Raw genomic sequence first — 4,662 nt, forward strand, 5'->3', positions numbered from 1 at the left:
CACTTCATTACCAGTTTATGGATTGGAGCTGAAAATACCTTTTTTTTTTTTTTTTCTTTTTTTTGTCATCTAGCAAAAACAGAGGCCTCAGTGCTTGCCTCCTTTCTGCCATGGTAAATAAGCAGGAATAAGTTACAAATGAGGTGAGACATGTATTTACAGACAGGTTCTAATCCACACAGTAAGTCAAAACTCATTTAAGTGGGAACCGTGGCTGTATATGTTCATGGAGAGATTAGAGATGTAAGGTTTAATTCTTCAATTTGTATACAGACACTAAATCAATGGGATTCCTGAGTATGCAAAACTCAGCCAAATCAATTGTCTGTCCTGGGAATTAGATTAGACTCTGTCTGCAAGACAAATTGCTATATGTTGACTGTAACCAAAACCAAGACTTCTGTGAAAGGTGCCTTGAAGACTAAGCCACCTCCTAACTGAAGAACAACAGTTTGCATAAAAAAGGCAAAATAATAAAAAAGAATTGTCATTAGGCACCGTATTGATAAAGAGAACCTCTTGCGTTATTTGACTGGGATCTTTCCACTCATGCTATAAATGCTATTCTGCTGTCTGTAAATCATGTTAAAAAGTAAGACTTGTTAAAAAGTAAGACTTTCAATGTATTCACATTTTTCATATACATTGTGCAAGCAAGTGCACTGGGCATGGAGGGAAGGTGACTATTTTCAGGCAACCAAAGGAAATTGATCCATTGGCTACCCCAACTGGCCTCTGTTTACATGCCTTTAAGTAGTCCATCCTCACCGAACCTGAACTCCCATAAAGCAACACCACCACCTACAGCTCAAACACCAGACTCTCCACCATATGCTAACTGCACCTCTGCCTGTCCTGACCTAAAGATGTCATTACACCTAAGAGAAACAGATTTCTTCTTTTGGAAATATGCAGTATCACTTTAATTTTCATTATCCACAGTAAGAGCTTGGTTTGGGAAAACAAAAACAAACAAAAAAGGCAGCACCTCCACACGATGCTTTTAAAGAAAGATTCTTCTTTATGTCTTCCCCCTGCACTCTGACTTCTGCAGTACTGTACTCTCCAGGAAATGTCTGCGTGTCTTGTAAGCAGAACTTTCTAGTTCCAGAGCAATCCAAGTTCTTCAGAAATTTGTATTTCTATGGATAAAAAATACCTACGTCAGCAATTGGAACTCATGAGCTGAATGTCATGGAGAGAGCCTTCTTTTCCTCCTACTGTAAATGGATACCACAGCATAAAACACAGTTTTACTGCAGTAATTTCCCAGTGATTATTTCTCATTTTGGTTCTTTGTCCCATGTTGCCAACCTCACCGTGCCTCTGGCAGGCTGAAAGGGATATTTCCCCCCATTTCACAGAGGCGAGTACTGTCCTGTGCATTGCACAGTTGAAAGAACCATGGTCTCCACGGTGACAGAGAGAGAAAGCTAAAATCTTGTTGCTTGCAGCTAATGGAAGTTGAAGGGAAGTGAGAAAGCCCACAGATGCTGTTCTGTCCCATGGCCTTGACCCATTCCTCCCCAAAACAGTACAGCCAATTTGTTAGTGGCTTTTCACTTGCTGTCTGCCCTAGAAGGTTGTTAGTGCTCGTTTTGTACCAGTGCAGTTCGGCTCTTACAGGGAACCACAAAATCTTCAATGCAGAGAAGGGCAGCAATTACCCAAATTTATTGTCTGAAACCCTGGCTGCGCCTGTTTATGCACCATGTTTTCTATTGTCACCAGATGTATAGTTATGCAGAATAATGCATACAAATTGTTCTTAAGATGCAGTCCTAAGCCACTCAGGTAGCTGTTTATAGCTTCGGCACCAAGACAGTGGTTTATAGCTTTGGCATTAGTCCAGTCAAGGAAGCTGAACTGGCCCTGCTCAGGTCTTTTGTAGTGTTGTTTTCTCATGGTTAACCAATTCATGGTCAGAGGATGCTTAAATATTTAAGTATTTCAGGGAACTGTAGGTAAGTGCTGTTAAAATAAAATAAATAATAATAATAATAATAATAGTAATAAAGAATAAAACAAGTATGTGTGAATTTACCAGTGGCTATGCTCTAAAAAAAGCCTAAATATTCATTGGACAGAGGATTTTCTTTTGGTGAAAAGGCACAGTAAGCTTAGTAAGCTTTCACTTCAAATAATATGGCTGTGAGGTCTGTGGTACTGATACTAATTTACACCAGCTAAAGAACCGAGCTTGTCTGTGTATATTTCCAGACCCCTACAGTATTCATGCCATGCTGTATATTACACAAATACTTAAAGGAGTTGGAATTGACAATAGAAAATGACTGCTGCCAATGCTGAACAGTGATTGACAGTGAGCTATGATTAGATGCAGCCACAGGGATCTGGTGTGCAAACACCTTAGCAAGCAACAGAAAAGACCCAGAAGAATTTTGAAGATGCCATTAGAGGGGGCTCCACAGGTGTAAGCAAAGAGGACCTTATGGCCTCTATGGATTTTAATAGAGTTATTTATTACCTGTATCTCCACTGCATCCATCCTACCCCTGCAGGCTAGAAGAACTCACATGTATGTAATAGAACTTGTCACATGCTTACAGGCTTCAGTGCTGTCAGACAAATGCATTTTGGGGGTGAATCCCAACGTTATTAGCTGCAAAACTTGTCTGCAATCTGAGATGAGGACCCCTGTGCCTCAGCTGTGTTTAGCAGAAAGACTTGACTTTGCCACGTTGACCACTAGAGGGAAGTCACATACATTTGCACTAGGTGCTTTATGGATGGGGAAATGGAGTAAGATGTGTAAGAAGATAAAAAAGACCTCTGGTGTACATGGAGAAGGTAACAGACCTCACAAACGTGTGTTGTGCTTTCCAGAACTTAAACCATGCATCAATGTATAGGCAATTATTTGCTACTGTGTACCTGTGAGATCCAAAATTATTGGCCAGTTAAGAGAACCAGCTATGAAATTCCATGTTTGAAGTTAGTCATGTGCATATTTGTTTTCAAGTCCATGGTTTAGACAATGCAGAACACAAAGGTAACATGCCACATTATTTTCCACAGTTCTATGGGTAGCTAGGAATAGCTTAAATGCACTGTACTGTCACTAATGCAGGCAGAGCTACCAGCATGATTTCTGCATGAGAAGGCAAGAAATTTCTGACATGTAATTACACAAATCTTTACAGGTGGGATGGAAATTTTTTAAGTGATCTTGGTACTCAAACATCTGACTTAGGTTTATACACACAGCTGCGCTGCTGTCAAAAAGTAGCCAGAAGTCTGCTATATTTATATAAGCAGGTACATTTTGCAGAAGGACCTCTTAAACAGTATGATTCAGTATAGTTTGTCTACAGACATAAATATTTCCCTATCTCTGTATGTCTTTTTCTCATTTGTCTTACTGTGTGTGTCCCTGTTCCTGTTTGTGTCACCTAGGGCTCTCTCCACAGTGCTTACGAGTAAGAAGAATCTTCCACTGTTGTTATTGTTAGCATATTTTTGTTATAGTGAGAATAAAAACAGTATCTTGACCCTTTTGGTTTTCAACTCTTCCTCCTGATTTCCTCTGATTTAGAAGTGTATTTGTTTCTACTTGCCTCCTTTGAGACAACTTGATTTCACATCACTGATAATCAGACTGACTTTATAACACATACTAAGTCACTAAGTTTTAGCAGAAAGTATTATGTTGTGTTTTTTTTTGTGTGTGTCCCAGGATTTCACGGCTTTTGGCATGAAATACAGGGGAAAAAAAAGAAAAAAAAAAAAAAAGAAAAAAAAGCTTCCTTGTGGCTGCTGAACTGGGACTCCAAACCTGTTTTCAATCTTGCTTCAGTTGTAGACCTCTCAAGTGATGATGGGTAAATCATTTTCTCTCTCTGTATCATCTTGTAAACTGGGGAGAGTCATTGCTGGGAGAGGGATTGTCTTATGTCTGTCCAGCACATCTTAAAACACAGCTCTTACTTGGGTTTGGAGGTCTATGTTAAAGTATAACATAAAATTTAATAATCTGGAAAATGCTGACATGAACAACATACACGCAGTGGGAATTCCACTTTTTTTTTTTTTAAAAAAAAAAAAAAAGATTGTTCTTTTTACTAAAAATGTCAGCCAGCATGAGAAGAGTTTTAAGTCTAGGTCTTGACTTTACCACCACTGATGTTAGTTTACCTGACATATTTTTTAAAAACCTGTTTATACCTGCTCAGGACCTGGTCCTTAGACATAGGACAGTATTTCCATCCAAGTTCACTGCAGGTATTTTACACTCTTCCTCCATTCCACCTCAGGCCTCTTTCACTATTCGTTCTTTCCATGTGAGTTCTGTGTTCTTCATTTTAGGAATATTTTGTTTTTCATATTACAAGTGGGATAAATGGAAAAACCAATGAAATACCTCTTCTATGTCTTCTCTTATCCTGTGCCTTGTATGTTCTGGCACTGCTAATGCCAATCTCTGTGATTTATTTGCTGGGGTGAAGTTGTTCTGACCTGCAGTAACAAAGTACATCATTGTTGGCTTGCATGTTATAAAAATGATGCACAATACTCACATCTAAAAGTCAGAATAAACCTTTTACGCAGCTCTTTGTCAGTTCTACAAATGGTTGCAGTTAATCGATGCTATAAAACTTTCCTTCAGGCACTGGTATTCAGCTTCCACACTGGGAAATGCAG

The sequence above is a fragment of the Cygnus olor genome, chromosome 5, assembly GCF_009769625.2.
Source record: "Cygnus olor isolate bCygOlo1 chromosome 5, bCygOlo1.pri.v2, whole genome shotgun sequence".
In the NCBI taxonomy this organism is placed as follows: domain Eukaryota; kingdom Metazoa; phylum Chordata; class Aves; order Anseriformes; family Anatidae; genus Cygnus; species Cygnus olor.